The following is a 10,100-nucleotide window of genomic DNA, read 5'->3' on the forward strand; positions in this document are numbered from 1 at the left end:
TACCATGTTTTAGTTTATCTTCCACATTTTTTATTTTAATTATGAGTTATGTTGATGATTACATGCTAAGGGATCTCTCGGGCCTTGTGGTTCGAGATGCCTATCATGGTCAGGGCCTCGATTCGGATCGTGACATAATACCAGACCAACATTAAGTCCAATCAGTTTCACAGAAGGAATTTCAACCCACTCTACTGTGATTGTTGCCATATGAAGGAGCATGTTCGTACAGATTGTAACAAACTAAAGAGATGTGACCATTGCCATGCAATAGGTTATGTGAAGCAAGATTATTTTCTACTGATTGTCTATCCCGAAAATTTCAAAGGGGATAAGAAGGTTAATGCGGTAATAAGAGGTACTTTGGTTCCTGGTAGGGCTAATACAACTGTAACTATGGGAGAACAAGGTACAATGATCAAATTGCACAAGAGAAATTGATATAACTGGTTAACAAGTCTTCACCAGATCAGTTACAACAAATTCTTAATATGATAAGAAAGAACAAAAGCATGGGGGATCCCTCAAGCAGTGCAAATATTGCAGGTAATTCTGCCATTAATAATCTGAAGTGAATTACAGATTCTGGAGCAACAAATCATGTGATCAATAACTCCAATTATCTGTTACATGAGAATATGGTAACAAATGTAGGAAAAGTGCAACTTACCATATGTGATTCAACCACAATGTCTCATGTTGGGAGTTTTCAGCAGAATGAAGGTAAAGTAATCAATTATGTCTTATCTGTACCAGCTTTTGAGTTTAATCTTTCATCTGTGACTAAGCTGACAAAAGAATTAAACTATTGTATTTTATTTTTCCCTACATGTGTTTTCTAGGACCATTTGTCTGGAGGGTCAAGGGAATTGGAGATGTTGAAGGTGGTCTGTATGTGTTAAACTGGAAACCAATGCAGACAAGGAAGCAGCAGATTATAACACTGATTGGAGTTAGTACAACTGATATTCCAACATTATGGCATAAAGACTAGACATATTCCCATGGGAGTTATTAGGATAATAAAAGAGTTTAAGAATTGTAAGAGTTTTACTATTTATTAGTGCACTATTTTCCCTCAAGCTATACAAAATAAAGCTCCATTCGACTTAGTCCATATGGATGGGACAATATAAAGTAGCTACTCATCATGGTATATGAGGTATTTTCTCACTTTAGTTCATGATAAGTCCAGATGGACATGGACTTAATTGATTTCTCTAAAGTTTGATGCAATTATAGTCTTGAAGTAATTCTTGTTAATGATAATGAATCAATTTGGTAAATGTGTTAAGGTGTTCAGAACGGACAATGGGGAAGAATTTTTTAATTCTAATTTTCAAGATTTGTTTGTGATGTATCATATTATTCATTAGAAGTCCTGTCCATATGCTCTAAAACAAGATGAAGTAGTGGAAAGGAAGCATAGATACCCATTAGAAACAGCCAGAGCTATCAAATTTCAATGATGTTTGCCAAGAAAGTATTGGGGAGAGTGTATAAAAGCTACAATATGCATAATAAACAAAATTCCTTCCATCTGTTTTGGGAAATAAGTTATCATATGAGGTAATTTGTAACAAACAACCTTTTTTGTTACATATTAAGGTGATGTTGTCTTGCATTTGCTACTAGCTTGTTGGAAGGGGATAAGTTTGCACCAAAGGCAAGACAAGTTGTGTTGCTTGGATATGCAGTTAATCAAAAGGGGTATAAATTGTTGGATATTGAATCAAAAACTATGTTTGTTAGTAAAGATGTTGTTTAACATGAAAATGTATTTCGCTTTTAGTGTAAAAGCCTTGGAGATTAAAATGATCATCACTTCTTTATTTCACACTCACACATTGATAACTATGAATCTACCTCATGCTTCATATCTGAACCTTCAGTTGATAGTATGCCTGAGACTGTAGAGCTTGTGCATCCTGTTGTGTATCATACGGTTGATGGATCCTCATCTTACTCAGACAGTACACATACACATGCTCAGCAAGCTCCTCATGATCTTGGTGTTACCGCAGATGTAACTACAGATGTAACTAATACTCAAGAACATCATGATCCTGGTGTCACTAATAATTTATCACCAGTTACAGATAATATTCCTCCCCAACATAACACAATAAGATCACATATTATTGCAAGAAAGTAAAATAGCTCTGTAAAGCCTCCAATATGGCATGCAGATTACATTACTTCCAAGAAAAAGACTGCTGGAAACTGCTTGCATTCTATGACAGATGTGTTAGATTATCACAAAATATCACCAACCTACAGAATTTTTGTAACTAAATTTTCTCAAAAGAGGGAACCTACATCTTATCAGGAAGCAATAAAGGACTGCGGGTGGATTGATGCTATTAAGAGTGAGATAAAGGCACTAGAAGACAACCACGCCTGGGAAATCACTTAGTTATATAAGGGTAAGAGGCCAATAAGGTGCAAATGGGTGTATAAAATAAATTACAAAGCTGATCAATAGATTGATAGGTTCAAACCTAGGTTGTTAACCAAAGAGTATAACCAAAAGGAAGGCTTAGACTATCAAGAAACTTATTCCACTATTGTGAAAATAGTTATGGCCAGGGTAGTCATCTCTTTAGTTATTGCACATCACTGGGAGATTCACTAGATGGATGTTTTTAATGCATTTCTTCAAGCTAATTTAAATAAGGATGTTTATATGGAAATGCATCTACATTTTTTCCATCAAAGTGGGAAGGGGAGAGTATGCAAGCTCACAAAATCACTTTATGGACTCAAGCAGGCCAACAGGCAATGGAACATAAAATTAATTACAGCTTTGATCGATTCAAGGTTTCAACAGAATCATTTTTACTATTCCCTATTCACAAACCACAAGGTGACAACTTAGTGGTGATATGAATTTATGTTGATTTTATAATAAAAGGAAATGATCCTAAGTTGATCCTGGACACTAAGAAAATTCTTAAAGAGAATTTCAAGATCAAGGACTTAGGTAAATTGAGGTAATTCTTAGGTTTGGAATTTGCCAAAAAATGAATTAGGAATAATCATGTATCAGAGAAAGTATTGTCTTGAATTAATTTTAGAAATAGGGTTGTATGGTTTAAAGCCTGTTGGAGATCCTATTTAGTTGAATCAAAAACTCACGACAATAGAATTTGATTTACATTTCCCTCCTACTGACAGCAATGAAAAACTACTAGATGCTCCTGGTGTGTATAAAAAACTTGTGGGAAGATTGCTTTATCTGACTGTAACTAGGTCACTCATTTCCTTTATGGTTTAGCTTTTAATTCAATTCATGCATAATACCAAGACATCACACATCGCAATGAGAGTGGTTAAGTATGTTAAGCATTCACCAGGACTAGGTTTGTTCATGACATCTACTGCTTCAAATCAGTTTACTGCATACTGTGATGCTGACTGGGCTTCCTATCCAAATGGCAGAAAGTCTATCACTGGATACTTGATCACTCATAGAAATTCTTTGATATCATGGGAATCTAATAAGCAACGCACCATTTCAAGAAGCTCAGCAGAGGCTGAGTACAGGAGCCTATCCTGCAGTGTTGATGAAATTGTGTGGCTAGTTGGTCGCTTTAAGAAGCTAGGAGTGGATATAAATCTATCAGTTCCCATATATAGTGACAACAAATCAACCCATTCAAATAGCTGCATATTCAGTTTTTCATGAACACACCAAACACATAGACATCAATTGTCACTTTATTCGGGAAAAGGTTCAGCAAATAATGGTTCATCCATAATACTTAAATACAACAGAGTAACCTGCAGACTTGCTTACTAAAGGTCTCACTTATATCTAACATGCCCACTTGCTTGCCAAGCTAGGAATGAAAAATGTTTTTCATAAACCTAGCTTGAGGGAGGATATTAAGCAGTTAGTTAAGAGTACAGTTTTCCACTAATCAGCTCAAGAATGTACGGTCAGTAGTTAGGATTACTTGATTAGTTAAATTAATGAGAAAGAAGTTAGTTAGTAAGTGCAGTCTCCAACTATATCTATCTCATCAGCAATTTCTCAAAATTTAACACTTCTTTGTGGCTTTACCCTTATTTTTACTACCCTTCTTGTTTTGCGCACTACCACATTTGTGGTCCTGCGCTCTTCTATGGGGATTTACCTCCTGAATTGAATAGGCTTTATGATAACACTGCTCGTCTTTACCACCTGTAAGAATTTTAAAATAAGCAAAGTAAACATCTAAACCACCTCTAAACTATAGTCTCAAATATTTTAGGTACAGGCATTGCCTCTTATTAAATATTTTGGTTTTGGGCGAGAAGGAGTTTCAGATAAAGGATTATATATTTCAAGAAATAAGAATAAAAACAAATAATTAGATAGAGAAAACTAAAATTAGATATTATGCTTCAGGGCGGACCTCTGGGCGAATAAGAGCAGGAACTGCTGTAGTAGGGTTGGATTCAGGTCCAATGAGCATCCACATGCTCTGCTCGAAAACTTCTTTAGAAGTATAGGGATAAGGTAATGTCTGTGTGCATAATTTTTTAGCCTAAATGAGAAAATAGAAATTGAGTACATCTGGTAATAGTCATACACTTTGAACAAAGACAAGCAACACTGAAGACATAGAAAAATAGCAGTTCTTGTGAAGCCAAAGAAAAAACCCCTAAACCAAAGCATCCAAAGCTAACTAAAGAACCATAAGTTTAGGGACCTATACAAGCATCACAAAAACAGTTTCATGCCTTGCATAAAGGGGAAAATACAGGATTTGCAGGAATTGATCATGAAGAATGGATGTTCACTCCTATTGAAAATAAGGGGAAACAAGTCAAGGTAGGATCTCTTGAGACGGGTAAAAAGATTTATACACAAATAAATAGTGTATTTATAAGAAATATATTTAAAGTACTGCAACAATCAAATGTTGTGGTATCTGAGCACTTACTTGAGTCTAAGAAGTATAAGCAAAAGGAGTTGAGAAGGTATGTACAGGAGAATCATGCAAAATTGATGGGCATGGTAGAGACAAGAGTGAAGTACCCTAAAGCTGCAGCAATAGCACAACAAATATTACCTGGTTATAGCTTAATCTACAATTATACTTATGCACCTAATGGTATAATCTAGATATTGTGGGATTTTAGTAGTTTTCAAGTTGATCTTATAGCACAAGAGGCCCTGATGGAATATATGAGTCCATCGAAACACAACCGGACCAGGTCCCAAAACTTATGAATACAGTAAATAACAACTAGAGAACAGATAATGCATCAAATTAAAGAACACATGAATTTCACATGGAAACTTTCTTGCTCAAAGAACGTAAAAACCATGACCTGCCATTTAGGATTTCCAAACTTCACTCTTCTTCAATATACTAAGTGATTACAAACTTCTATAATCAGTAATCCTTGTGATAACTCTATCAAAAAACAAGTGTGATAACTCTAACACACTTAGAACTGACTAGCTCTAGTCACATATCCTAGGTAACTCTACCAAGGACACAACACTTGAAAGAAGTTATCAAATACCTGACAAACTTATGCCCAACTCAAACAACCAACTCTAGTTGCTTAGACTCGGACTAAACTTTGGACAATCTACGCATCTACTATCCTTTATAATTAGGAGTAGATTTATAATATAAGACCAAAATACTCAATAATACAACACACACACTAGACTTAAGATAAGCAAGCAATCGGGTCCCTGTGTAAATTGTGGTCTTGAGCAGCTTTTACTTGTTTTTTGAAATTCGATACTAATGCTTGTAAAAAATAGGTTTTGTTGTGAGCAAAGTATTTTTATAAATAACGTAAAAAAACCTAGGCATATTTCTATTGGTCGAGGTTCAGTTACTCTACTGCAGAGCCACCAACTTTCTGCAGTAAAGTACAACTTCCAGTTGTAGTCAAGCACGTTATTGTCAAGGCTCATTTAAACTGAGATCAGGTCGAATGGAAACATAATAGGATGCCTATCGGGTCTATTTGTGGAATAGTTTGTAGATCATTAAAACCTTTGGGGTATAATATTTTCCTCCTTTTTGATGATGACAAACTATTGTCCCTATCGTTAGGACCACTTTCCCATGTAGCATATTCCCCATATTGATAGCACTAGGTCCCTCCACAATCAAAACCAGCAACTTCCCTCTTTTGGCATCATTAAAAAAGAACAATAGTAAACAAAGAGAATTAGTAAGCAGAAAAGTTAACACATGGCCATTGAAGCTACACTAACATGAATGAAAGAAAGAGACATAAGGCATTTAGTAGAGAACAATAAGAGAAGATACTTCATTATTAAGAAGCCAGCACCAGTTACATTTTAAGAGGCAAAACATTAAAACAATAAAAAATGCCATGATTAACAGAGACAAAAAAATAGGTTCAAAAATAGGAGGGCATAATATGAGATACACAGGGCTTAGAAGGAGTTGATCCTATAAAGAAGGTGGTTTGGGAGCTAGAGACTTAAGAAGTAGTTCCATTCGAGCACTCTTCGCAGCATGAGCATTCAACAACTATTTGGTGAGATCTTTGACCTCCTAAAGACTCAAGGCCTCATCAGTAAGTGTAGTAATTTATGCCTTCAACTAAGTGTTCTCATCCCTCAGACCATAGAGGCACCAGGTCCCTCAGACATTAATTATTGCATCCTAGCTTTCAGCTGTGATATCTCAACATTGTGTGCAGCCACTGCCACCCTCATCTCCTCCAACTCACCACTTAGGCATTCCTGAACATCCAACAGCTCCGACACTTGAGACTTGGTCCCAACTTTCTCTTCCACGTACTCATTTTTAATCAATGAGGTCATAGTAAACATTTACTTGCCATTCCATTAAATACCTCCCATACATTCTATTTTGAAGTGCTTGAAGACTTTAGTGAGGAACAATCCATAAGGAAGCCCATGTTTTCTATCCTTGACCTATAGAACTTTATAAAAATGCTCAAGAATTAGAGCACGTAGATTGATCATTTCAAACTTAGTAAGGGTTTCCATCAAAAATAGGTCTGTTGTATAGGCTACTATAGCAGTACCTTGTTAACAAATTTAAAAAGCAGTTGAAACTCACCTTTTAGAAACTTCTTCTGAATCCAGCTCTAGAATCTCCACCAACCTTAGAAGCAGACTGCACGAAGGCAAGAAAAGGTTATTTTATTTGGACTGACTTAATCCCATCAACAGGTACACCAAGGATCGGCCCAGGTAACTTTATATCAAGAAATGTTTTTGACTCCATACACCATTACAGTGAGACTGGATGCATTATCAACATATTCTAATGTAAAGAAGAAGTCCTTGACTTCATCTTAATAGAACATTGGTGCACGAGGCTCAAAAAGTTGCAGACAATCTTGGTGTTCAACGTATTAAACAAGCTCAGTTATTCCAGGTTCATCTCAGATTCTTGTGTCAAAAACCCTCCCAGTTAATACCTTTTGGGATTGAGGATCTTGTTCCTCTCCTCTCTTATGAGACCAGGAACCACCACTTGAATCTGTATTCTTTTTAAGGAGGAACCAAGTCCCTCATCTATTTTACTAGTTCCCTTACATTCTTGTGTGTTACCATTAGTACCAGGTCCGCTGAAGACTTCTACTCTTTATTTTTTTGAATGGTGATTATTTTCTTACTAGCACCCTTTGGATTGGGTGTTGTAGGCTTCGAAGCCCCCATTCTATTATTTTTTCTCCTAGAAGCAACAACAACGTCATCATGATTCTTCGTTTCCTCATTTCTATCATCACCCTCCACACCCGCTACCTTCTCAGGAGGCGACGTAGGTTTCTCACTTGCAATCTTTTTTCTTAGCATTTCACTTTCTGGTAGTGACTCTCTTACTTGTCTTTAATGCATCACTCATTAATTTTTCTCTGTCCTTCGAGTACTATACGATCGTTGAATAGGATTCTCAAAGACTTGATCTTTCTTGAATATCCTCTTTTTCTCATTCTATTCCAGGAGAGATTTACAAAAACATCCTCATCATCATCATCCTTAACTGAAGAATGAACAACTTCCTTAGATACCCTTCTAGAAAGATGGGCAACATCATATTTGGGACCAGGAGATTTTGGAGGAGCATCAAAGAACAATGGAGAACCTGATGTTAGTTTTGTCAGACTATCGACTACCCACCTCAAAACTCCTTGGAGGGTTTCCACGCCCCTCAAGTAAATCACCTTAAAATAGACTTTGTTCTACCTCAGGAGGTTCAACAACTGCTAGGGGAACTAGTCCCTTGGACAATTCAGGTATCGCACTTGACTTAGGAATTGAACTAGTTGAGGTGCTCTCATGAACAAGAATAGAGAGTCATTGAGATGTAGATTTGGTACATGAGGAGATCTTTTCAGAGGTTTCTGGGTCCACACTCAGGGAAGGGATTTAAGTGTTTGTCACTAGTTGTTCTTCACCAATAGGTAACCCAAAGAGTCCTTCAGTAACCAAGGGTGGTGAAGGATTTTCTTCTAAGAAAGGGTTTTCAAAAGCCAATGAGGGATTTCTGGAAAATGTTAAACAATGGGAGCATTTTGTTCTGAGGATGTTTTAACAAAAGACGAAGGAAGAGACATTTAGCAGTGAGTAAGAGTTTTAAGCTCACGAAATAGAAACAAAGATGAACAAAAGAATTTGTTATTCTGAAGATACAGGTTTACAAGAGAGCTAATAGTTAATGGTTTTAAAAAGATGAAATAGGAAAAAGGGGTATTTAATGGAGATCAAAGGGGTGATTTTTGGAATACAATTAAAGTGACGTGTGTGGTTCCTATTGGACATGCCGCTTCATCTTAATGCTTGATGGAATAGTGATCTGAAGAGAGAAAAAGAGACGTGGTTGGTCACGTGACATTTTCAAGAGGTTATTTTAATATTTAAATCATACAAAGTAGTGGTACTAACCTTGTAGTATGGACCAGTTGAAGCTTCTCTTCTAGTTGAGTCTGACCCACAACTCCTTTTAGCCTGACTAATTCACCAGCGGTATATACTTGTAGAAGGTATGAGACTAGTTAGACTTGTCCACAAACTCACATTTGAACACCTGCATTCTAATTCTAGCTAATGCAGTGAAAAGAAATGGAAATGACTGTATAGAATTCAAGTCATTTCCATCACATCAAGTTTGAGTCTGTCCTTCTCAAACTGATTTCTATGCAATTCCTTGGTGAATGTATTAACCACTTAATCCTCAATTTTGCATAAATTCACACAAATTGTGTCTTTTTCAACATTGTCTCTCTAAAAGTGATGTCTCACATCAATGTGCTTGGTTCTTTTGTGTTGAACTGAATTTTTTGCTATGTTGAGAGCACTGATATTGTCATAGAATAAAGGAATGGAGTTTGTGACAACTCCAAAATCCTTAAGTTGTTGCTTGATTCATAAAAGTTGAGCATAGCATGAGGCAACAACAATATACTAGGCTTTTTGCTTCCATAGGAGATTAGATTGGATCCTAGAAAATGAGTTATTTCTAATGTACTTTTTCTATCCACCAGGTATCCTGCATAATCTGCATCAGCATAACCAGTTAGATCAAAAGAGTCATTTGAAGGGTAATACGGGATCATGTCCCCTATAACCTTCAAATGAGATTTCTTTGAACATGCCTAGAATTTTGCACATATTTAAATACTAAATACAATATATGGTCTGCTAGGTGTTAGGTATAGAAGAGCTCCAACAATTCCTCTATACATTATTTTATTCACCTTAGGACCTGATTCATTAATGTCCAGCTTGTAGTTGGTACCTATAAGAGTGTCCACTGGCTTGGCATCATTCATGAGGAATTTGCTCAGCGGCTCCTTGAAGTCCCTAAAGAAGTCTGTTTGATTTACAGAACTAGGAAGAAATTTAACTCTTCCACCATGCTCATCTCAAATTCACTACCTATAAGTTTGTCAAAGTCTTTACATAGTGTGTCTGAAATTTCTCTAAAAATAATATCATTCACATAGACTTGAACTATCAACAAATTTGCTCCTTGTAAAAAGGTGTTGTCAATTTTTCCCCTCTGAACTCATTCTCAAGAAGAAACTTGGAGAGCTACATTTACCAAGCTCTATGTAACACCCCAAATTATATAAGGATA

The 10,100-nt window shown here is 36.2% G+C and overlaps 1 long non-coding RNA gene across 2 annotated transcripts; it reads right to left on the reverse strand.

Moving 5' to 3' along the window:
* Positions 1 to 1,453: 1,453 nt before the first annotated feature.
* LOC107843021 lies at positions 1,454 to 8,683 on the reverse strand. 2 transcript variants are annotated; one of them, XR_001666244.2, is made up of 3 exons: positions 7,074 to 8,683; positions 4,401 to 4,532; positions 1,454 to 4,186 (listed from the first exon to the last, which is right to left on the reverse strand). It is a non-coding gene; the product is annotated as an uncharacterized LOC107843021 (long non-coding RNA). The 2 variants fall into 2 exon arrangements; XR_007044698.1 differs by lacking the exons at positions 1,454 to 4,186; positions 4,401 to 4,532 and adding an exon at positions 6,260 to 6,933.
* Positions 8,684 to 10,100: the final 1,417 nt, after the last annotated feature.

The sequence above is a fragment of the Capsicum annuum genome, chromosome 9, assembly GCF_002878395.1.
Source record: "Capsicum annuum cultivar UCD-10X-F1 chromosome 9, UCD10Xv1.1, whole genome shotgun sequence".
Taxonomy (NCBI): Eukaryota; Viridiplantae; Streptophyta; class Magnoliopsida; order Solanales; family Solanaceae; genus Capsicum; species Capsicum annuum.